At 45.0% G+C, this 25323-nt stretch overlaps 1 long non-coding RNA gene across 12 annotated transcripts in view; it reads right to left on the bottom strand.

Moving 5' to 3' along the window:
* Positions 1 to 25323, bottom strand: part of LOC104688104 — a 72377-nt gene that overhangs the window by 46773 nt on the left and 281 nt on the right. For 6 of the 12 annotated variants that reach the window (XR_005602621.1, XR_005602619.1, XR_005602610.1 and 3 more), the window contains exons 2-3: positions 11214 to 11446; positions 9082 to 9140 (exon numbers count right to left, since the gene is read on the bottom strand). The exons of 2 other annotated variants lie outside the window; for them this stretch is intronic. This is a non-coding gene — a long non-coding RNA (uncharacterized LOC104688104). Of the gene's footprint in view, positions 1 to 9081; positions 9141 to 11213; positions 24906 to 25323 lie in introns of all 12 variants that reach the window. 4 more of the 12 variants (XR_005602613.1, XR_005602616.1, XR_005602617.1 and 1 more) reach the window with 2 other exon arrangements.

Below are 25323 nucleotides of genomic sequence, written 5' to 3'. Positions count from 1 at the left end.
CCCATTTAAAACATGGGTTATAAAAGCCAAACAGTTGTGTGCAGTACTGTGATCGAATGCCATCCTTATTCCATCACAGCTTGAAATAGATTGGGTAACAGGCAAACAACTGTAAAAATCCCGAGCTGCTGCCAATGAACACGCAGCAGGCAGCGGCACCGTGCTGGCTTGCTTCACTTCCAGCACTGTGGCGTTTGTCCAAGGAAAGCCTCCATTACACTTCAGGAACACACTGACTGTCAATACATCCAGAGGAACCTTGCTGGTAAACTTTACGTTGCAAAGGCTCCACAGGCCCCAGCACTACAGGCTGAGCATGCCCAGACCTCAAGAGTACCCTCAGCTAACAGGACATAGGCAAAAAGCCCTTATTCCATTTATCCAGTCCATAAGACAAAAGCTAGGCACATGATTCATGGTCTTCCCAGATCTTCTGAACCCCTCTGTCAAGCCTAGGTAGTTCTCCAATTTCAGCTGCTGCCTGCACAGGCTTTGTTAGTGCTGGAGGCTGAGGCTTTGTACCAAGCCCCAGGAGTTCAGTACATTCTGTTCAGAGTGCCAAAGGCACTGAATAACCACTTACATTTGCATTTGCCTAAACATAGCCTAAACATATTGCAAACAAATAGTAGGAATAAGTTTAGCACTTGAGGCACAATTAAAAGCTAAAAACACCAATCAATAATTTGGTCCTTTTCCAAAAAGACCAAGAAAAGCCAATAAGAATAATTGAAACAGTATTTTTGTACTGCAGCAAAAAACAAAGAATAAAAAGGTCGAGATGTTTGCCAAGAACTTTAAAACCTATTTTTAACCAGTCAGTACATTTTATGAGCTTATCTGTAGATAAGATAAGCTGCTAAATACCATTTCTGGGGTTTAGACTTTCTGCTACAGGCATATGCAATCTCTCTTGCTGCCTGAGCCTGACTGCTTTCCTCTCTAGCTGCAGCAGGATCGCAGAGGTAGCCAGCCTCACAGCAGAGCTGCTGCATTATGAATCACATCATGCTCATCAAGGAAAGGAGGCTGGAGTGTTGAGGGTGGGCTTGCGAGAGCCAAGAGACTCGGGGTGCTATTCTTGGCGGCACCAGCGAGTGACCGCATGACCTTGTGAGAGCGACTTAATCACTGCATGGATCAGCTTCCCAGCCTCTCTGTGTCAAACCGCAGTGCTGCAAACACCATGGAGGCTGCTTGCTTTAGGGAAAGGAGAAACAGAATGAGACTATATGAAAAAGAAAGGAAATAATGAAGTGCATGAGGATGCAGTCACATTGCTGATTTCAAAGGCAGCTTGGACTGTGTTTGGAACAAAGGCTCTAACCCACGTAATAAAAGAGAAATAAAGTGTTAAAAAAATGAGCAGCATCCCCACCCCCTTAGTTATTTTATCCCTCTGGGCATTGGAAGAGGCAGATATTACTGTAACTGAACACCTGTGAGGTGTCTGGATGCTGCTATACCAGATGAGATTCATCCTCCCAACGTCCCTGCATGAGGGGAGGAGGAGGCCAAGCCCTATTTGGTCTGGAGCTGGTGTACAGAAGAACACTCCCACAGTTAAGGACAGCCCCTGTCGCAGTATGTGTGATGTGCACCAGTGATGTTTTACTGCAGCTCTGCCTGGTAACAGCACAGGATACAGCCCACCAGTGGCAAGAGAAATCCCCACTCATAACTGCTGTGAGCTCACCCTGGGCAGCGGCTCAGAGAGCACTGTGGTGCCGACAATCCCTGACCACGGGCCCTCCAGCCAGCCCAAGGCACAGCGGGGTGTCAGCTGGGCTGCCTAGTCACCAGGAGTTTCACTGAAACTATCTCAGCCGTGCCAGACAGCAAGTCACTGATCCGGCGCACCCTGTATCGCCTGCAATCATCTCTGCCATAGGCATGCAACAGTCTCTGGAAGGAAGCACCCCATGGATGCTGGAACCCAACAGGTTCTTGGTCCATGCAGTATTCAGTGCGTAAGTGCAGCTGAGGGTTCCTTCGCTCTGCTGACAGAGCAGAGGGGGCTGCTACAACAGCCAATCCCTCTCCATCCCAATCTAACAACAGTCACCTACAGTCCCATTTCTCTCAGTTTCTGTCCAGTTGCACAAGATTGCTTTGGCTGCTGCCCAAAGCCAAGATCCAGCTCTAGGTGACTTCAGGAAGCCATTAGCTCTGCTGCTGCATCGCAGCAGGATTTCATTCCTCTGTAACAGAAGGGTCCAACTTGGACATCTTACCCCCATGTCCTCACTTCAGGATCACAACACACCGCAGATCACACCTGGAAAGTGCCTATTTAATCCTAAAGGTCTTTTCCAACCTAAACAATTCTATGGGTCTGTAAGACTGCTCTGTAAGAAGGCCCTGGCTGCCGCTGCAATAAATGGGAGTTTCCACGGAGGACAAACCAGTCACCACTTGCTGTGTTCTGGGGCAGGGATTGGTTTTTTCATATCTACATTCACAAAACCACTGTCATCAGTTATGTATGTCTGTGTCAAAGCTGTTTTCCAAAATACTGCTAGCCACAGCAGCAGAGAACAAAACTGCCATCCAATTACCACATCCAGTTTCAAAGCCCAGGCAGATCCTAGATTGCATCCTGCAGCCTGGATTCACAGCTCCACCTCAACATGCCACCACATGCTTTATTGGAATGAGCTGCCTCCTCTTCCTGTGCACCACATAATCTCACACTTGCTGTTTTCACTCCTTTCCTTCTAGGTTAGCTGTACCTTTGCTGAGCAGAAATACTGCAATTCGAAGGAAAGTAACAGTGACAAGTCACTTCAAACAGTGACAGTAGCCATGACTGCTAACACATGGCACAGCAAGGCTGCTGAGCAGGGACTGTCATTACCATTTTACAGATAGGAGAATAAACCCTTTCTGAAGGCAAGGATGCAAACTGGCACTTTCCAAGTGACCAGATTAGCTGCTTTTGAATGCCAGTAATCACTTGTGATTGCTCTCCATTTACCACATTAATCCCAGGAGACCACGCATCAGTGACTCGCTCTCCCTTCTGCCCCTGAACAGCCACAGATCTTCTCATCTCACCCCTTGATCAGTCACCAAACACCCTGTTATTGGACAACCTCTCTGGCAAATCAGTTACATGATTAACTCAATTTGAATAAACTCTGTACCTCACCCAGACTGAAGTCCCCTCCTGCTTCTCCAGAGGGTTTTGTGTGCCTCACAAAGGCCCATTGGTTCCATCACTGCAGTCTCTCTTCGTTGCCAAAAAAACTGTTTATAAAGCCCCAAAGCTGCACAGATTACACAAAACTTAATGTACACAAAATCATGTGTGCCACTGGACTGCCATGTCTGACGGGATCCTGCTCCTGGCACAGGTCAGGGATTCAGTGTGGGGCTTGGAACCGGCCTGTCTTGAAGCAGCCAGCAAAGTCAGCTACAGCATGAACCTACAGCACAGGAATTCTCTGCACTGCTGTCCTCGTCACTGGGTGCAAGGCAGTTCTCCCCACTGCCAGACACTCTCCACCCGAAGACTTAATTTCAGGGAACTCCTTGTGAAGATCAGTGAGCAAGGGAGAGGCTGAGACAGTGGTTCATAGTGAGACTTCTGGTTCATAGGACCCAATTCTAGCCACCACACACAAACCCAGTTTTAGTTTTGCTACCTCTCCCATTCAGAGCAGCCTCCATGACAAGCTCATGCTGTGGTTCCTGCAATTCCACAGTAACTTTACCTGTTAGTTCTCTATCTACACATGAATTCTAACCTCTTCATCACAGCCAGAAGAAGGATTTTTTTTTCCTAGGATTTACTAAATCTTTTAATCTTCTACCCCTGGAATCTGTAATTCTACTTTTTAAAGTCCATATTCATGAAGGGAGATTGAAGTGACCAAACTGATGGTACCAGGGACAGAAGAAATCCTATTTTTCATTCTTCAGCTGCACTTTATGGCATCTCATTTTACCATTGCCAGCCAGGGAAAGGCTTACATAAGAGTTAATGCAGAGATTGAAGTGACTTACAGAGCATTTCACTAAAAGAAGAACACCCTGCAGAAACTGGGAAGGAACAGGATTTGTGTACAGTGCTCTGCTGGGGAACAGGACAGCAGTTGGGACAGGTGTGATCTCAAGATTTGGCAATACTAAACATCACTAAATACCAGAGAGACTTGGACATGCTGGAGAGTGTAATGAAGAGGCATGAGGATGATGAGGGTGTAGAAACACCTGACATACAGGGAGAGGCTGAGAGAGCTGGGAGAATGCTTTGAAGAGAAGAGCTGGACTAAATGATCCCTGTAGGTCCCAGCCTCAGCTGTCCTTCAGTTCTGTGAGAAATAGGGAGAATGTGATTTGTTTAGTCTAGAAGGAGAAAGTTGAGTGGGCATAACAGATCCTTTGGCAAACAGAGATCCAGATTTCTTCTTTCCCATACAAATCAAGAAGAAACAGGCTCGTTTTGGGGAATGTAGGCTAAATTTCTACAGGTAGTGCTGGAGCAGACAATGGATTGATATCAGCAGCCAATTCAAAGAAGAAAAAAGGTTAAGAGCCATCAGGATAGCCAAGGTATCCTGCTTCAGAGGGAACCTGACTTAGCACCACATTTCACTAATTTAAAAGAGAGCTACTCCCTGCCCCCCAATCTCCTGCTCCCCCACAACCCCAAAACTGCCATGCTCCAACTTTTTTTTTGTATCTGTAGCATGTGAAAGGCACTGAAATGCCTTTGTAAAGGCTCAGAAGAACAATGCATCTTTTTAGAAGTACTATTCCAGACGCAGTGGTAGTTTTCATTATTTCAGAGCTAGAAAAGCTGATTTAAAAAAAGTGAAAGCCACAACCTTCTGAAAGCTGGAAATGCACATTTTCCCAATTATACTCTATGTTCAATAAAGACACAAGTTAATCCAGTCTATGAATTCCTCAAAAACTGCTTGAAGTTTTCAAAAATTATTTTTCAGTTCATTTAGGTAAAGCTAAAATCAACAGAAGTGTTACATGCTGTTCAAATACCTTTGGTTCATTACAAGCCTGGTTAAGCTGTGGCCACCTAAACCCACCTCTGAGCCTCTCTCCCGTGGGCACTGAGACATCTTCCTGTCTGGTTCTGCTCTCTCATCCTTTCATTTGAGACACCAAACACTAATGTTCTGACTCCAAAGATTTGGGTCTTGGCCTCGGTTTCACATGATAAGAGAAGTGAAAGTGATACTACCAAAAACCTTAAGTACCAGCAATTTCTTTATTGAAGCAAGAGGTTGGGCCCCATTCTCTGCTGAACTAGACACTGGAAGAGACTGGTAAGAAAAGAAATCTGGTCTCAGGACTCTGATGAATTTAACTTGTTAGTAACTTGTTAGAAATGTGCATACTGCACATCTAAGCAGCAATCAAATACCCTAAAAACACCCTAAATCAGCCTGAGAACAGAAAATGTTTCCTCAACCAAATATTACCTTCATTCCAACCAATGCCTGCATTTTTAGTTACATTGCAAATGGTGAATTTGCTTTCAAAAGCTTACAGCTTTCAAACTCTAAAGTACACTAGCAAAAATAGTCAGTTTAATTACCTAGAAGCCAAATTTGGGTAAGTAAGTAGTGCACAAATGGACCACCTACTTGAAGCCCTGCTCTGACATACACTATTCACTGAATCCACCTTTGTTTGCTTTTTGATATTTTTAAGTGTTCCTTTATTTTAGTCTACATTTTTCTTAACAAATTTATCTTCAATACAGGAAGAGGGTCTTCTACTAAGACCATTTCTACTTTTGAGCTGAAGTCATGGAGGAAATCAGGTGAATATATAATCTTAAGTATATTCCAAACACTCAGCCCCACCTTGTCCTTTAGAAGCACCTGACAAGTGACATTAGTCAGTGCTGCTCTATGTTCCATCACCATCTGTTTGCAAGAGCTGGAAAGCTCCATGCACAATATGGGATGCAATAGGGCAGCAGTCACTAGGACAGCAGACAAATGAACATGGACACTTGTGTCTGCCTAGCTGGGTGGGGATCCATTTGTACACATTTTTTTTTAAACAGCAGATAAGTCTATGGCTACAGATACAAAACCAGCTTTTCAGGTGGCAGCTTTTAGGGAGCTGGCAATGAAGCACAGCCTGTTTTGGTGGCCAACACCTACTTGTTCATGACGGAAAGGCACAACCAGATGATGCAGCTGCTGCAGGACAAGTCAGATCAGCGCAGCCTTGCACTCAGTCAGTGAACAAACCACCCATGCACAGACATCTCCTGCTGCCCACTTGCCTGCTATGCATTTGTCCAGTGCTCAGTCCCATGGGGCTGATCTTTGGGCAGATCCCACAGCCTCTGGAAGCACAAATAATCACCACAGATCACTGCCGTTGGTCCTGCTGATGTCAGGCTGAGCATCAGGGCAAACAGCTGACTGAAAGGTGCTTTACTTTGACCTAGCAGACCGGTAAACTGGGGTTGAAATTACTCAAAGGCAGAAAATAGACAGGCAAAGCCAACTAAAACCAAGTTATCTTATGTTAAACATCAGTTGTTCCCACTAACATGGCTGACAACTGCTGGCCTGTCTCCATAAGCAGGGACTATTGCTGAGTCTCTCCAGCACTAGCCTGGCAAACTGGAGGGGTTGTGCAAATTGAGTCACACTTGAGAGCGAGCAGAGATCTGTCCTGCCTTTTTGATAGTGGAAATAAAGCAAAGCTTCACAAGGAAGGATGTTATGGGCCACAATCCACACATAACATTAGCAAGTGGAACATGTGCCAGCCTGGGAGGAACATTGCCGTTGCACAGTGGAGACCCAGGGCTCCTCTCACTGCTTCCAACACCCTCTCTCTGTCAGCATGGCCCCATGGCAGGACAAGACGGTTTTGTGGCAGGGCAGGATGGCTCTGCTTCCAGGTGGAATGGCGGCACTGGGACTTTCTCCATATTGAGAGGTGAAACAACTCTGCATCAGTTGGTGTAATGTATTTCTATACACTTCTATTACAGCCTGTACTGTCCAAAGACCAAAGTTGTTGCCAAGATGCAGATTCAAATTAACTCAAAGTAAAAATAAATATCAGCCACTACTTTACAATTCAAATTCATGTGAAGAAGCCAAACTCTGAATGCAAAATTAGATCAACCCAGATTCACAACTAGATCTTGTACATAAACAGACCAAGTTTGCTCAATCTTGGATTCGTGCCACGTTAAGCGTATTTTTAGTCTTGCCATGCTTATCCTAAGCCATGGACCCAGGGGTGCAATATATCTGATGTGCTACGATCACACGCATACCATGGTGTTTCCCTTGTATTTCTGCTCTCTCTCCCCACAAGTACAAGGGTGTTACAGATACAGTGTTTGGGCCTGCTTCAGGGCTTCACCTCACAGCTGTCTCCATGGTTTATAGCACTGCCAGGCTACAACTATTCCACCTGTATTTGTCATGCCAAGAGTCCATCTCAAATGGAAGCATTTGGACTTGTGAAAAACAAATCAGGTAGTTTTAAGAACAGGGAATAAGACAATGCTTTAATTAGACAAACATTAACCACTGCAGCCTCAGCAGAGGGTTTGGCAGATGAGGAACCAGCAAGCCACAGAGGAACAAAACCCAGAGAGAAGTCCTGTGGAATGACTGTACTGCACACACAACGCAAACTCTGCCTTGAAGAATTATGTCAGAACAAGGTTAAATATTTCACTGAAACTAATACTTCCCATTTAATTTATTTTTATCAATCAATATGCATAATGTATGCTGGCATCCTTTATGTTTCAATTTTGCTTACAGTAATAAAACTAACTGCAAATCATCCTTGGCTGTATGTTATTTTTACATCCAAGAGCACCGAGTGATAGAAGCTTGGCAGGACAGATCTGACTGAGAGAGAGAAAAAGCATTGTACTTCCCAAACATAGCAGAACTAGCCTGATTTTAAAGCAGTAGGATGGAAATGATTCAGCCTACAGTTAAAATTAGAGGTATGGTGAGATTGAAACTGTAAGAGAAGTACTGAATTAAATGCATTTTTACTTGACTCAAACAAGCTTTTTTTTTATTAGTCCCTGGTAAATGAAATACTAGCAACTTTAAAAGTCTGTGAAACAGTCAAATCCGCAAGGTGTTTCATGGAGCAAGTGTCACCTGCCATCGTCACCACTGCAGGAAAGCCAGCAGCGACAGAACATGGGAGCTGCATGGGGCAGATGCCAGGGGTCTGGCTCCCCGTGACGCTCCGGTCAGTCATCCCCTGCCCCTAGTGCCGGCATGGGAGGACAAGGCAAGGCCGGGATAAAAAGAGAAGTGGCAGCACTGTGCCACACACGTGCCTGCTGGCAGTGGCACCTGGGGCTCCTGCCTTTGGAGCTGCCTTTGCAGCTGCCTCTGCCTGTGCCAGCCCGTTTACTGGAATGGCCATGGTGGTTTCCCCAAGGCCCCCTCTCCCTCCCAGGCACCAGGAAGCAGCCACAGCCCCAGCACCCACTCCCAGCTTAGCAGAGAGAGGCCGTGGGCAGCCACGGCCCCATGTCCCGCTCCTGGCAGCAGCAGCCACGGTGCGGCACCAGCGCTCGACAACCAAAGCCTTGCTCAAGTCAAACACTGACACTGCTTGCACAGCCATGAGGCACCTTGCTCAGAACCACCCAGACACCGTTTTCTGTATCTTCTGTTGCTCTGTTGTGCTCAAGAGACAGACACACAGTAGTTCTGGAGCCTCTTATAATGAATAATTACTGAACCTCACCCCAAATACATAAATATATATATATATATGTATATGTACATATTTTTAATAGACATAAAGAAATATAAAACCCACAAACATTTTGAATGCTAGATGAAAAAAGCATTAACTGGAAAAGTTCACTAAACCAAATAACCAAATCAAGATATTCCCATTCCCCTCCTCCCAGATGCACTATTTACAGCCATCAGGAATGTGTCACTGCTCAGCATTCCGACCCACTGCCTCCTCAGGCTTTTCCTTTCTCCAGCAGGAAATCCTCCAGCTGGCCCTGCTTTGTTCTGTAGCACATTTTAAATTCAGCTTCTTTGCATCAATTGAATGTAGGTGCGTGCAGGCATTTGGTACCTGCATGTGGGTGTTCCTCCTGGTGAGATTTCCTTACTTTCAAGCTCCTTAGAAGCAAACTAAAAGCAAAAAAAAAAAAAAAAAAAAAAAAAAAAAAAAAAAAAAAAAAAAGTAATTCCTTCAGTGATTTTTCTGCCCTTCTGCAATATACACACACAAGAAATGTAGAAAACAACAGCCACTGAAAGACTCTGCATCTCCCAACTTGGATTGACCAAGTCCTGCCTAAGTTTATGTTGAAGGGTTTACTCAAATAAGTGTTGCAGATTTCTCCTGAACAGGAAAATTTTTTATTTCCCTGAGCCTTTATGCTTAGAAGCAGAATTATTTGCAAGCTGGTGTCATATAACACCATGGGCCAAATGTTACCTTGGACATCGATTCTGTGGAAAGTTAAGCAAATGCATATTGGGTCTCTCTCAAGTTTTCTTGAGGAAGCGCCATGCCCATGATGGGCACTGCGCTTTCAGGGGTGAGGGGCTTGATTCCTAGGGCAGGGCACCTCAGGTTCTGTTCCAGGGACAGAAAGGAGGCACAGATTATGGGTGAGCAGGAAAAGGAAACCCTCAGTTTGGCTGTGGGTAGGGCTTGAGTGTGTGAATCACTCCTGTTTCAGAAGCAGTACCCTTAGCCTGGGGCTAAAACAAGCAAAATAGGGAGTAAGGTAAGACACTTGCTAGGCAGAGCATCCTTAGTTGGGTTTTGTTTGGTTTGGTTTGTTTGTTGTGGGTTTTTTGATGCTTGACAGCTATTACCACTAAAAAGCAGAACCTGTGACAATACTGAGAATACAATTGCTTTGCCCTAAGACCATGAGCAGCATTTTCACCCAACAAGAATAGACGTGTTGGGTTGTTTTAATTCCTGGTATAGTTGGGCATGTCTTATCTCTGGCTCAAAAAAATGGAAATGCATAATGAAGGCAGCCAGTTGTCTTGTAGGTAACCGAACACAATTCCCACCCGAGGATAGGATTGTTGGCAAGATGTGGTATCAGTACAGGGAAACTCAGTACTGCCAGCTGAATAGATCTGTCAAATTTCTTTCTGCAAAATGTTATGTCTACAACTACTAGAAATAGCACAGCTGAGTGATAAAACTTTAAAAAGTGTGAAAAAATATTTGCTTTATTTTCAAGTCTGCTTGCCTTGTGAACTTGACAGCATTTTGTTTTCTCAAAGTCATCTATCGTGCACAAGAACATGAAACTTTTCACTTTACAGCACTTTTTCTCCCCCTACACCTGTGTTCTCATAAACAGCAGTAGTGCTTAAACAGATTCTGCAGCAGCTTGTACAGGATTGAGAAGGCAGGCTTGTTGGACACTTTCATCTAAAAAAAATAGGAATAAAATAACCTTATATAAGAATATTGCCCTTAAAAGACTAAAATGCTCTTTAATGTCTGCTGGATGAGGCCTGGCCCTACAAAAACTGAAAGAATTTCACATTGCCAGAACCTTCCTTCCATGAATAGGCACTGATTTCGTGTACTAGGATCAGGTCTTAGACAACACTATTTTTAACTATATGAAGAACAAGCATGTCTAAAACACCTTAACCCTCCAGCTGAGGCTACATATACTTTAAAGCCATTCTAATATATGCATAAGTAATGTGTATATTACTCAGCAAATGGTAAACAGCGAATGTTGAAGTAACCCTCATGTCACTAATTTTATTACCGTACCAAAATATGCTACTGTAAATTAACTAGTACATTATGGAGTGTCATAAATAATTAAAACTAAAACTATAACTGGCAAAATGAATGAAGCAAGAACATTCTGTAACCCAGTGTTCCTCCTACCTGACTTCATAATTTTCTAATTTGAGTAAAACACTAAATCTACTTCTGTCTGAGCACAAAAAGGATTTTGTTCGTATCATTTACTAATTTGAAAAATTAGTTCTTGGTTGGAAAGAAATTGAAACACGTTAAAACCTCCACATAAGCCATTCTGTGATAGAACATCTATCTACATGCCACACAACACAAACTGCTCCTTTGTCATCCTTCCCACGTCCCGAGGTAAAACCAAAGGGAGCACATCACAGCAAGTGAGAACCACCCAGGACAAAGCTCTGCTGCCAATGGTGGGACATCAAGCCCTAAGAAGGAATGCATCCTACCTGGTCTCAGAGGATATGGGAAGGAGATGGGCTTCTCCAGTCACCCCAGCTGACACAACTTGATGCTTGAGGAGGTGAGCAGGAACTCTCTTGTCTTCCAGCAGCTAAGCTCTCCCACAGCAACACCTGCTGTACAGCACCATGGGCAAGGATGACTGCTGCATGCAGGGCAGAGGCAGGAGAAATAGGTTCTGCTTTGGCACATGAAGTTAGAGCACTTCAGCTTTTGACATCTACAGGTGAGAAGAGACAGGTGAACAGCACAGGAGTGACATCACTGTATCTTTTACAAGGATTTTTAAAGCAGACCAAAGGTGCTTTTATGCAAGTTGGTAGAACTTGCTGCTCCATTACTTCAATACTTCAATCAATAGGAAGTGTCAAATTGTTTTTGCAGAAGTTTTCTATTGTTCAGTATTGTTTTGCTTTTTAATTTTCATTTTCCGGTTTCACTGCAATAACAAGTCTCTTTCTTTAGACAGACATAAAAGAGGATGACAGACAACGTCTGCTGCTTCATTGTCTCCAGGTGGATTTCATATTCTGTTCCTTTACTCCTCTCAGCTTTCTGCTCTGTCTTCTCTGAAGTACCACAGAGCCTTCCACCTGCCTATTTTTTTTAATTTTTAATTTGTTGGTGTTTATTTAGTGGACAAAAAGCTATATCAATTATCTGTTTATGCTGCCTGAGCTTGCCCTGACTTTCATTGGAACAGATGGAACCATCCCTACCAACATGCTGGGGCCAGACCTTGTGTGGCATCCTGACCATGCAGCCCCATACCCCTCCAGAGCGGTGTGAAGAATGCTGAGGGGTGATGGCCCCAGGATGAACTCTCAGGGAGAAATCCCTATGTGGATAGAGCTCTGACCTTGTTTCTGTAGCCTCCAAGAAAGGGGTTCCTACAACTCTGAAGCCCACCACGGTACAGAAGGATCCCTAGTGGCAGTGGCTTGGGCGGGTCTCTGGGCAGTCCTGGGCTGCTGGCTGGCTGCTGCACCCATTGCCCCACCAGTGGGAAAGGGGAGACGCAGAAGGGAAAAGCTTCATCTCTCCACATAAGCCTGACTTGTGCAGTTACACTGCAGCAGATGGAAGTCTTTGGAGACAACAATCCCCCTGCTCCACAGGGTAAGGTAGTTCCTCCTGGCACAGCAGGGGCAGGCACAGCAGTGAGAACAGCCCAGGGGAGAAGCTTATTTAGAACTGCCCTCTGACAGTAGCAAAAAGGATCGCCCACCCATCTGTCCTGCCCACCCCAGCTATGGCACCCTCCCTGGGAGGCTGAGCAGGGGACCCACAACTTGTTCCTGGTACAGACAGCCCACAGGCCACCCCAGGGAGTCTCGGGACCATGTGAGGAGCTTTGTCAGGCACTGGGAGATGCTGGAGAGAATGGGATGCTCCTGCAGGGAAGCACTTCCCCAGGAGATCTTGAGTTCTGGACAAAATCATGTAGCTGAGATTGTAATACCACCCTGCCATGGAAAAGGACACCAGGGGGTTGCATTGGGTATAAGCAAGGACAGTTTCTAGTTCTCACTTTTTTATAATAATGACGGATTAATCCTGTTCTTGCTAATCTGCCAGGACAGAACAGCTGACATAGGACTCCTCCAAGCTGCAACGGGTGTTCCCAGCTGCAGGAGCCAGCAGTTGTTAAGCACACAGTTAACTCCCACAGACCAACTATTTCCTTCTTTTTTTTTAATAACAGTTTCTTTGGGCAAGTGTCTCCTGGTATTTTAAAAATTCATTTTAATCAATTTAAAATTAATAACAGACCAGCAAAATCCTTAGGGTCTGAGAGCTCCAATCTCTGCCACTCTGGAAGTGATGAGTCAGCCACAGCGTGGTGGCCATGGAGCAGCTGAGGGCTGCCCATGAGAGCTGCACACGCTGAATTAGGTCACTTGGTTTGCTATTCATGGAGCGGTGGCTGTCCCTGCCATTCTGAGGAGAGCTGCTGCACTCCAAGGGTACTACCACAGCACTTCGCTGCTGCTGCTGCTGCCGTGGCTCTGTGCTGTGTACTCACCAGGTGGGAGCACCACGACGGAGCCTCTCCAAGAGGAGGGAAAGGACAGCAGCTGCAGGACACAGTACACAGAGTCCTGTCCTGCTCCCACACTGCTGCATGGTGTCTCCTCAGGCTCCTGCCCTGGTCACTAACCCATGCTCTGCTCAGGACAGGACCAGGAGCCAGCAGTTCCCAGAGCCAGACTTCTGGCTTCAGCCTCTACCCAAACCATGGCTCACACCCAGGCCCAGCACCACTCGCTTCCCAAGGGAACACATGCTCCCTGAATACTGGAGCAGACCTGCTGTGCTCCCTAATCACCTGGGTCTACTAGCAATGCCATGGTCCCAACAGGCAGCTCCTATGGCAGCTCCCCAGGGGGATTAAACCTGAGTTGCTGCTTTGTACACTGATGTGGCACACGAAGAATAGCAGTTCCCACCTTGTGTGCCCACAGCATGCGAGTCATGTCAGTGGGTAACCTGTGTGTCTGCAGATCACCATGGTGCTGGGATGCCAAGCAGTGCCAGCCTGGGCAGCAATGGGAGGCTGCGTCTGTGGCTTGTGGGCAGAAAGAAATACGCTGCTCCAATCCCCACACCTAGTGGCATGGGATGAGGGGAGGCTGAGGAGTCCTTAGAATGCTCTTGTGGAATGGAAGTTCCTGGTCTGCTGCAGGGGAGCAGGAGCAGGACCATCAGAAGGACAGAAGCCCCTGTGGCCCACAACATCCCTGAGCTCAGTCCTCTGCTTGCTGACAAGGTTTGGGCTCCCCAGCAGACCCCTTCCTGGGTGCCCCGAGGAAGGGCACCAGGACCCCTGGCTCCAAGAGCTGTCATGAAAGCACATGGTGTGACTGCTGCTCTTCTGGCTGGGGGGAACAGACAGAAAGGCTGTGTGCAGCCCTCCTGGGCACAGCCAGGCTCTGCTGGAAACAGGAAGGCTGCTCATCAGCTGGCAGCTACCCTGAAACAGAGGTCTGGATCGCCACCAGCCTATAGCACTTATTTGAATATATTTGAGAGCCAGCAGCACCACCTCTGCCTCTGCCCAGCTCCGTTCTGGTGTGGGAAGAAATGACCAGGTAGGAAATCAAAGACATTAGCTTGGCATCCCTTGCCCCGGCAGCTGCCCAAATGCTCTGCTTGCACTGCTCTGTTTCGTTCCTGGGTGTGGTTTGCCTGATGCCAGTTATTCCTCCCCGGTCCGAGACTCGGACACAGAGAGGGTGTCCCCTAGGTGACAGGGGAACAGGCAGGTCTTGGCTGGGCTGTATGGTGGGGACAGAACACGGAGAACTGCTTGCACTCTCCCAGAAGCAGTTTCACTTCCCATACAAGCAGTGGCTTCAACTAACAAGATGCTCTTTGGCTAGAGCTTGTAAAAGGACCTTATCCATATTAAAAAAAGAAAGAAAGATCTTCTGTCTAAAACTTGTTCTTTACTAACAAGAGGTTTGGACTAAATCCATTTAAGAGAAAATTTTACAAGGGCCTTATGCTGAAATTATTCAGTAGAAAGAACTGAAAAGAGTACAGGGCACTTTCGAGGGGCTTACCCCAAAAGCAAGTGGTTGGTTTGTTTTTGTTTTAAGAAAACCAAACACTCTTTCTTTTGGCATTAACATAACAGAGCAGTAAAGATTTATCAGTAGCACTGCATTAGCCTCCTCTAAACACACTGAACAACTGCTCCCTTAACTGGATCAGTTGCTGGAGCAATTGTTAGTCACCAGTATCAGATTTGAAAGCAGAAACGAATTCCTCACTAATGGCCTGAAGGACAAAGGATCTTCTCTGTTACAAGGACTTGTACCTGTACAGTGCCAGGTGCTTGGACTGTAGTCCCAGTGTGCTGACACACGTGTCCACACAGACAGCCTGTTGCTCCTTCAGGACAGGTAACACTTCCGTGGCAATAATGTTACTCTATGAATCACTACTTTTTCACTTGCAACAAGTAAAAGAACCCATGTCCTACAGTCAAGGTAATCACAGCAACATGGAGCTCTTCTAGGTGGAAACAGAACAGCTGCTCAGCATCAGCATTGTTACGTACGACTCAGATGCTCTGCTGTATTTGGAACATATTGCAATAGCAGGCAGGTGGTTCTGCTGTGTGGTCTGTGAAAAATCGCACAGAAAGCAATATAGGGAAAATGTTGTAATTATTAAAATGGGTTTGTTTTGATACCAGCAGAACAAAAGCCTGCCTGAGTAAACCAGTTTTTAGCTTGTTATCTTTACAAGCGGCCCTTAAGGAATAAAATTGCTGCTGCTCTCCTGTGCCTCTGCCCTGAATTTGGCAATATTCATGTGGGAGCAGGTAAAACCAGCCAGAGGCACCAGGACCCTCAGGAGGCCAGTGGAGACAGAATTCACCAGCTCCTGTCCCACACTACTCAGCCAAGAAAACCCAAACGGGACCCCCCAGCAAGTGTCTGAAGCCTGATGAGATGATTGCTACTGCCACTCAGTACACAGCCAAACACACCTAATTTGGCCAGGAAAACAGGAAAAGCAGCCACATTCTTCTGCTAAGGAGAGGAAGCCCTGATCCAGTGACCTTCACCAACTGAGAGCTGGTTCCCTGCAAAAGGCTGGGTTGGAAGTTATGCACAGCACAGGCCTTCCATCCTCCTGGCAGGTATTCTCATGCCAGTCATGCTGGAACTAGCTCAAGCACAAGTGTTTTATGACCTGGGAAGACAAAGAGAAGAGCCATCAGAGGTGGCAGAACCAGGCTCACTGGAGTCCAATTCCTGCTCCGGCAAATGTCCTCTTCCTCACAACAGCCTTCAGAAGGGTCCGGTCACTTCAGGGACTTGGAGCTCCAGCATTCCTTGTTTACCAGCTGCCTGAATTCCCAAGTGGCTGTGTTTCTGCAACTACAGTCTCCAGAGATCCAGGAAAAGATCTTCTGAACACCATGGGAAGCACATCTGTCCTGCTGCTGCAGGGCAGTCCAGTGCCCATGTTCTGCCTCAGCCTCTCATATTCAAGGAGTGGTTTTGTCTCTGCCAGAGGGGTGCAACGTGACAAAATGCCTGCTCACCTATTAATATGCAGCTGTGATAGAGACAAAAGATTTTGGCTCACACCCTCATTTGCTCACTGAAGAGAAATCAAAATGAACCAAAATGATTGAACATTTTGTAAATTAATAAATATTGAAACTCAACTTCCCTGGAAGGTTACAGAGTGACAGATGTAGTGCAATGGCAAATGATGGAATAGGTCTGTGAAGTTTAGGTGTGAGATTTCGAAAGACCTTTCTCTAATGTCCCAGACCAAGCATAACAGGCATTCCTGAGGCAAATAACAGATTTATTTAAAAAAAACAAGCAAAGCTTTCTTTATCTATCAAAAAGCAGGTAAGAAGAGAATACAATGACAATTTCTGTGCAATCTCTGCCGGTCACGTCTAAGGACACCCCCCAAATGCCTCCTGTCCTGCTGAGGCCTTCGGGGCACCCCACCTGTCCCTATCCTCTTGCTGGTCAGCACAAAGCCTCTGAAGAAGACTGACACTCAAAGTCAGATTTTGTAGTGAAGCAACAAAACAATATTCAGTGATTAATGACAAAATCTGTTCTGAGTGTCACCATTTTGGTTCCCAACTTCAGTTTCTTTTATCACTACTTCAGTGCTTGGACAAGAGTTTTGACTAAACCAGTCTCTTGCTGATAAGACCATGGGCACCCAAGAACAAAACTAAATCTACTTCCAGTTACTTATGCGGAAGAAAAAGATGGTCATAAATTTCTGATATGTGTGTGTGGCCTGTGAGACATGGTCCTTGCTAAATGAAAAGTGTGAACACTACTTTTTCAAAGCTCATTTTTATTTGTTTCTATTTGTTCAATATTTTTAAGGGTAACATGGAGGAAAAATGAAGTGACTTATAATATGATTCTGAAATGTTAGCTTTGGTAGCACAAAGTGAAAATACAAATGTATTCTTGCATGAGCACAACAAACAGAACGGGTGGTCATCTCCACCGCACCCTGAAATATAACAAGGTACTTTGTTCAGAAATGGCATTACCTTTATTCAGCTCACCCGAGGCATTAGCTTAAGTATGCAGCACATTTCCAATATATTTAACTTACAGCAACTTTTGCCACGAACCTGAGAGTACATTAAAGGGTGCTAGTGATTATAATGCATGTACTAGATCAAGGAGATTCTGCTGCAATATTTTAATTTTCATTTAGATTAAATTTAAATTATAATTTACACCACTCTGCTAAAAAACAGGGAAAGACATGCTGTAAGCATAGCAGCAGGCATGCATATCTTCATGTATTCTTCTCTGTTTTTAACTTCTGGTTAAACTTAACAGACTTCCAAGTGCAAGTAGATTGAAGCTCCATCTAGTGCCAGGGGCCGGGAAGTTACTGAGAAAATTTCACTCCAAAACCAGCAAACATACTCAGAAAACTATGGAGGAGCAGCAGCCAGCCTGGCATCCCAGAGCTGTCGCACGCAGGTGACAACACTGTGGAATTGCTCTTACAGTGTATAAAGGCTTCATTTTAAAGCTGCAGTACCTTAGGCCAAGCAGCGACCACAGCACTGCCTGGAGAGGGACACAGCACCCGAAACGTGCCCAGCACGGTGAGAGGGGTCCCTGCGCCCAGCACCTCACTCCCCACTGTACTCCATCACCATCACCAACACGTTCTGCACAGCTCCTCTCTTTGGATCCAGGGAACCGGGATGCTCCCAGTGCATCCCAATTCACCCTGCTAACCTCTATCCAAAACCAGGCCATCAGTGGCTCAGAAATGCCCTCACTGTTTAATACATGGCTTGAGCACTTGCTAGCAAGTCACCACTATCTCCTCCACAAACACCTACTAATGGTAACACAGAAAATGGGTGTCTATTACCAACACACAAAATAGTCTAGCTGGTACTAATGTTCCCTTCCTCTCTTTTTCTGTGGTTTTTTTTTGAAATGTCAAGTGCTAGAATGACACCTGTTTCTAGCTCTGTAACAAAGCCATGCTGCCTGTCCCAACTCCTGTAAGCACACACTATTCTAACCCAGAACAAGGAGGAGGTTTGTATAGCAGAGGACAGTAGTTCAGATTGTTCAGCCACAGTACTAACATGTTGGAAGATTTTTTTACATGCAGAAGTCATTTTTTTTTTCATTTAAGAAAATTGGTCCTCATTGCGCATTTTAGATTTGAGTTTCAAAGACAACTGAAATGGGAGGAATCCTTCCACTGTCCTAGTTAAATGTAACCCACTCGAGTCACAAAGCTTTAAAAAGCACTATGCCAACTGGACACAGAGTACAGACGAACTGTGTTAGATGCATCTGTCCCATGTTTGTCTTCACATAACCTGAGCACCTGCTGGGAACTCTACCATTCAAAACACATGGGACCAAACTGCACGTGTGAGCAGCTGTAGGCACTCCAGGTACCAACTGGTGATGCAGTGCAAGCACCACTGATGCATGAGGATGTCAGCAATACAGACAGGTGAGGATGGAGAGTTACACAGCAGATGACTTGACTCTTCTTCTTCATAGTATCACCGTCATGACTCTGCTCCCAGTTGCGTAAAGGCTGATAGCAAAAACTCAGCGTCTGCTCCGAAACAGCACCCTGCCTGAGATCTGACACTTCCTCCACAGGCACTTACTGTGTGGTCACAGCAGTGGCGCTGGGGGACAGCCCATTCATGGCGTGGGTAAAAGCAAGACCACAACCTCTTGAAGCACCACCAGGTCTCTGGGGATGCCAGGTGAGTGCAGCGCTGAAGGAGCTGTCCCAGCTTTACCAGCCTTGGCAGTGACTCTGGTCGTCAAGCCTGCTACATGCTCACCTTCCACAATGAACAGTTTGGTTGAGAGACAGAATGATTTCTTGTCTTTAGAGAGGTACTTTGAAAGAAGAGAAAACATTCTAAATGAAACCACATCATTTCTAGGCTACTTTCCCCTTTACTCATTTCTGCTTTTCCCTGTTCCTCCCATTTTTATATTCTTAATGTTTCCTTTCACTTGTACCAGAGTGGCTGCTCTACAGTTGCACAGTATTAGACTTTCAGACTGAATACACCTCTTCTAGGATTACATAGACAATTCTGAGCAGAACAATTCTGATATACTTTGTTCATCAAAAATGTGATATTTATTTGAGTGGATGCAATTGAGAGAAAAGCACTACACCTATGGCAGAAATCATTCTCTCCATGATGAAACTAAGTAGTACTTCAACTACCAAAAATTCACACCAAAATATTCTAAATATTAAATATACACTGGCTCTTCTCCGACAAGCTAACAGCAGGCAAGTTGACTGCTGCTTATAGCTAGTCAAGTTTTTTGTGGCTAAAGAAAAATATGGTATATTATAAGGTTAGAACTGTATCATTTTCCTGGGAAAATATGGCTTCTTAGACTTCATAATTATTATCAAATTCTTTTGCAGACAGTGAATGTTTTTGGGTAGAAATTGTGTATCACAGATAAATTTATGTATTTGTGATCCAAAAATCCTTTGGATTTTTAACAATTAACAAGCATTAACAGCAAAAATATTTGTGATCAGAGGTGGAAATAGCACTCAGACAAACATATTTACAGATCCTACCAGTGAAAGCAAGTTGAATGAAGAAAATAACACCCTGAACAAAGCTCCAGAGCTCCCCAGCTGCACCATGTGGGTTACTGAGCGTGCAGCAGAGAGCGGTGCAGAAACAATCACCTACAGAAACTGTGAACTAGAAAAACAGAACCGTCTGTCAGGCCTGTCACCAAGACACAGCCGGGAGAATGCTGCTGCCCAGGATGGTGTCCCGTGGAAAAGGGTCCCCATGTTCCTGCCATGCACCATAACACAACACAACAGTAGGAAAAGTCTGGGTTTTCTTCTTAATGCATGCTAGCACAGTGAAAAAATGCAGATCAGCTATTAAAAAGCTGAATTTGTTCTACCAGTCAACTGTGACAGAGAAAAAACCAAGCAGATGACGCCTGTGAGAAGTTAAATGTTCTCTTTCATCTCCTATCACTTCTCCTTGCAGTCAGTGAAGTGTGCAGAGATGTCAGAGGTTCAGACTTTACACCACAGTAAGATTGTTAACTGTCCCTGTTAAACCACACTGCACAAACATCCATTAAAAAAATGACTGTGTCAAGAGCCTGTGCTGCTTGTGCTTCATTTTCCACTTTTCTGCTTTCTCTCTCTCTAACTCTGTGCTTCTCCAATGCTCTTACTGCATTTCTTAGCCATAGTTTTGGCTTTTAAGATTAACTTCCACACAACCTTTTACCCACTGCAACAGCCAGTTGCCAGAGGCATGTGATGAGTCACCACGAGTTTGGGCAAAATAACATAAAGACCTTAGACTGAGTATGTTCCCACCTTCCCTACACTGTGTCAAGCTATCTACAAACTTAATGAATTTCACAGTTTCATACCCTTATTTCATAACTGAAAAGTTAACAGTTACCTATTTGGGTTCTGTTTGCTTGACTTAAAGCAAAACAAAATACTGCAGGATCTAAGCACACCCAGGACTCCAACTGCTTGGTAACTGTGAGGCATAGAAAGCTGTGTCATAAGGGCCTAACTCTGTACTTGTTTACTCCTATAGAGACTCTCATCAAAGACACCATTATGAACCAGAGACTACCTCTCTAAGTAAGAATTTACATACAATGTACTTTAATTTCTAGGATGAAGGTTATTTTCTGTTGGCCATCAGTGGGATCAAGAATTCACCTTAAAAATCCTAAAGCTGAGCAAAGTTCCATGACTTTAGACATCTCTTCTAGTGCTTTGGCCATTCTGTAAATCACATCCACAAAGAACAGGCCTTCCTCCTATTTTAAGTACTTCTGGAAGCCACTGAAATGGAAGCAATTTCAAACTCTTATCTGACATAGCCATATCCCTACGCTTGCATCTGATTTTCAGAGTTACATTTTAGGTTTGCTCCGTTTGAATTTGATGGTTAAATAAAGAATAAGCAAGGGAAACCCTTCAGAACTGCTTACATAACTGATCATTAGGAAGACAAAGGTTTTGCTGAGCTGTCTTATTGGCAAAATCATACCAGGCCAAAATCCTCTCAGGACATGAAACTTTCACCATGGAGAGTAAACATGAGTTAAATCATTGTTCCAAACAATGCAAGATACACCAGAAGAGCACCTTTTTTCAGAACTTTCTGGATTGTTTAAGAGTCATTGTACAAGGCTCTCTGCAGCGCAGCCACAGCTATGCTGGCATGGGACAGGAACTTCTTCATCCACAGGTGTAGTAGCTGTGCAATAAAACTCTGCACTGTGGTCTTAATGATTGCTGCATTTTTAATTACCTTATTTTTTAAACCTAGTTTCAAGTTTTCCACACATTAATATGTAATTTTCATAATCTGTTTCTAGCTAACACTCATCCCAGTCCCTGGTGGCTTCCTGGGATTTCAGCCAAGTCCCTTGGGTAGCTATGGAAGGACCCTGCCCAGGCTGACCCTCGCCAGGCTGACACAGACTGCTCCCGGCTGTCACCAGGAAAAGTGAATCTGCTGACTTGCAGCACTCGTAAACTGGTGTTTCCCTCTGCACTTCTGAAAGCACTTGTGGTAAAGTGACAGACCGCCACAGGAACCCAGCAGGAACCCAGTATGGTCAGGAGGGGAAGTCACCAGACCAGTGCCCACGTGGCCACCAGCTACCAGAGCTGAGCACTGCAGCCCATGAGCCCTGGCTCTTTGAAGTTTATCTCCACAAAGAAGCCCAGCTGCATTCTGCTGGTGGTTGACTGCCCTCCTGTCTGTACGTAAGTGATGGTTACAGTAATCTCCAACTGGTGAAAAACACCAATTTGGTGAAAAACAGTTAGAACTTGTGACATCATAATGGTTGGACTAAATGATCTCAGAGATCTTTCCCAACCTAAACAATCCTATTGTAAAAAGTCCTGCCTTTGGCTGCCTCATCATTCCAAGCACAGCAGCAGTTCTGGTAGCCACAAGGCCTGATAGAAAGACCCAAGTTACATTACTCACAAAACATAATCCTCCTTCAAGTCTTTGGCCAATTTCAATTTTTCTGTTAATATAAAAGCAGTCAAGTTTCTCACAAAGCTGTAAATAGTGAGTACACTCTGGTTAAGCGCAGCTGGTACTTTAAAATTCTTCCAAATGATTATTTTCCTTAGATGTGATCCAACATCAATTTTAGACAAAGTTCTGAACTGAAGCAAAAGACCAGTAATTGTTACAAGGTGCACAAAATCCTACCAAACTGTGGCTGTAGTGTAGAATTGAATTCCAGAAAGAACAACTACCAGGTGAAATGTAGGAAGAGACTAAAATGCAAGAAATCACGATTTCACAACTATTTACTATATATACTATTTACAATCAGCCCATTTCATATGTGAGTCTAGGCACTGATGTTAAAATGACCCACTACATCTATCAATTTTAACAAGGATATTTTCATACATATGTTAATATTTCATTTCAGAAATGTCTCAAATTCCAATTAACTCTCATAGCAAAAAAACCCCCAACAACCCTGGAGGTCCCTGCTCTTACATCTTTGACATACAGGGCACACCCTCATTTTCTTAAATCCAACAGTCTCAAAGGTGTTGCTGCCTACACAAACAGTATTATAACGATTGTATAACATAGCACACAACCAAATGAGGCACCTAAGAGTGAAAATAAAATTAAAGGATCATGATTTTCAGAAATACCACTGGTGACTGCTGAATCTGCAAATTATACAAGTTAGCTGGTAGCTTTGTAACATTAAATAACAGCAACCCAATTTAGACTTCACTTTCTAAATGTATTACTAGAGCTGGTTCACAAATAACATGACTAGAAGCTAAGCTACCAAGCAGGTGCAAAATCCTCTACTCTGATCCAACCATTTATGTTAAGCAGATCCCAGACTTCCACGCAGTTATTTCCAATTTGTATCATTAAAAGCAGATGTCTGTATTCCCTGTATCGCTAACACAATCTGCGCACCAAAACTGCCCTCACACCACTGATCACGTCGTCTGTGCAGCTATTACAAAAGGTAACATTCCCCATGAGGCAGCAACAAAATTACTCGACCTGCTCTGCACTCTGACACACAGGTGAAACACTTGTCAAAGAGGCAAAGCAATGAACCACCACACAACAACCTAGCATGGCTCTGGATTCTGGGAAAGCAGCAGCTTCCCACCCTGGCCCAGCTCTGGGCTGGCAGTAACCATGGGGTCTCTGCCTCCCATGAAGCAGGACTAGATGCTGGGCTGCAAGGGCTCAGGAAGGCACAGATGCTCCTTGGGCAGAAGGGATGGACAAATGTGTTAGAGGGTGGGCACATGTGAGGAGGTGAGATCCTTCCTGGCAAGAGGGGCACAGCCTTTGGCTAAAGTCCTGGAAACCCACAGGTTCTTGTGTGAGATACCTGCATGCTGGTACCAAGCAGCCTGCTGTCCAAGAGAAGCCCACCTCTCATTAATCAAGGGATAATGATGCTAAGCATAGAAAATAAGCAGCTCCAAAATCCTCAAGGCTTGGCCCTGGGTCATGAGATGTCTGTCTCTATATCCATTAAATCCACTTATTAAAGTAACACAATTTGGAATCCTTATTGCAACTTGAAGACAATCAATAAAAAATCAAACACATTTTGGTTGAACTCTAAAACTAATGGGCCCATCAGCCTCCCATTCATGTCAGATGGATGCATTCCATTTTGTGCCAGTAAGAATGTTTAACTGGGACCGCCTACAGGCCAGCATTAAATAGAGAAGCGACACTCAATAGCACTTTCAGACAGAAAAGAACCTTTTCTCCTTGCCATGGAAGGAATCTCTGGAGGCAGGATGATGAAGGCAAGCCAAACTTCACCAAAAGTTTTAGCTATTTTAAAAGCTGAAAGCAACTTTAAAGACTGTAACTCATTGGTAGATACAGTGACATGAGAAGATATCTGGGATACATGGATGATGCTGTCCAAATTCAGAGGGGTAAAGGCACTGCGAAAATAAAATAAAGAAAAAAAAAAAACCCTTATGGAATTAAGGTAAAAGATGCAAATGAGCTCCTTTCCAATTACCTTGTAATCCAAGCAATTAGTTTTAAACAACACTCAATCCCATGATAACGGAACTGGGTTGTTAAAGGACTAAGAAACCCTGAAGTGTGCTGTAGGGGTATCCATTATAAATACCTGGGGACTTAAGGCAAGGGAAAAGAAAGGTAAAGGGAAAGGTAAAAGAAAGGTCAGGAAAAGGCAGATTAATTTATTGTATACTATGCCTTGGCATATTCAGGTAGGAGATCTAACTTCTTGAATTATAGCCACAAAGCTATTGACATGGACAGCCACACCACATCCCACCAGTGTCCATTGCTCCAAGAATCACAACAGTCACCCAGTAAAGCAAACCCACCCTGATCAAAAGCAAGATGATCCCCCCACCAATTTCAATGTTGAGGAAAACAGAGCAATTGCCTTGAAACGTGCCCTTAAAGATGATGGTGAACATTCCTGCGACCCAGGACAGCCTTGGAGCAGCCAATCCATCCTGCCCAGGGCCCAGTTTCAGTGCAGCAAACCAATGGCACCAGTCTCGGGTGTTGTAAAGGAATGTGGAACTAAACTATTGCAATAGAGACTTGGTGGAACCTGGAACAATAAACCCCAAAATCGCCAGTTACAACCCGTCGCAGAAATAAAATGTAACAGATGCTGGTGTGTGAGACAGGGACGCACCGGTGAGGTCCGGGAGGATGGAGGGCAGGGGCGAGGCAGGCAGGCGCCCACTCTCCGAGGGGCGCAAAGGCGCACGTGAGATTATAGAAACAACACAAATGCAGCGACTGCACAGGGGCCGTAACGGCACAGCGGAGCGGGGCCACAGGAAGGATGGGGCGCCGGACCCTCTGTGCATCCGCAGGAGTAGGCACCGCCCTGCCCCAGCAGCACAGCCGTGATCGCCCTGGGTTCCCCCGAGGACCGCCCTCCGTGTAGGCAGCGCAGCGCCGTTCCCTGAGCTCCGGGAGCCGCGTCCGGCCAGCCCGGTTCGCGGCGGGCGGGAAGGCGC

The sequence above is a fragment of the Corvus cornix genome, chromosome 9, assembly GCF_000738735.6.
Source record: "Corvus cornix cornix isolate S_Up_H32 chromosome 9, ASM73873v5, whole genome shotgun sequence".
In the NCBI taxonomy this organism is placed as follows: domain Eukaryota; kingdom Metazoa; phylum Chordata; class Aves; order Passeriformes; family Corvidae; genus Corvus; species Corvus cornix.
Note: the sequence above shows the minus strand (reverse complement) of the source record. Positions and strands in the feature narration are given on the sequence as shown.